Source organism: Sinocyclocheilus grahami, unplaced genomic scaffold (assembly GCF_001515645.1).
Source record: "Sinocyclocheilus grahami isolate Dianchi unplaced genomic scaffold, SAMN03320097.WGS_v1.1 scaffold2073.1, whole genome shotgun sequence".
Lineage (NCBI taxonomy): Eukaryota > Metazoa > Chordata > Actinopteri > Cypriniformes > Cyprinidae > Sinocyclocheilus > Sinocyclocheilus grahami.
Window position 1 is genome coordinate 34,342 of NW_015507252.1, and position 505 is coordinate 34,846.

The window sequence follows — 505 nt, forward strand, 5'->3', positions numbered from 1 at the left end:
CACATAAACATGCACACTCTCTCTCACACACGCACATACACACACACACACACACACACTCACCTGTGCACACTCACACACACGCACTCACACATACACACACACACACACACACACACACACACACACACTCACCTGCACACACACACACACACACACACACTCTCTCTCTCACACACACACTCACACACACACACACACACACACGTCACGCATGTGCCCCGTGTGTGAGGTTCACATCCTCCACATTTATTTTAAGTTCCTACCGCATCAGAGAGAAATTAAGTAGCACGCTGATCTTCTCAAGGAGCCTTCACTAGATCCTTCTATTCTGAATAACTTCCTTCCCATTTCTGTTTTACCGTTTATTTAAAAGGTTTTAGAACAAATTGTGTTTGACCAACTGCAGTTCTTTCTAAATCTTAATTGTATTACTGAAATTTTTCAATCTGGTTTTAAATCTGCTCATAGTACTGAAACAGCCCTTCTCAGAGTGTTAAAGGGG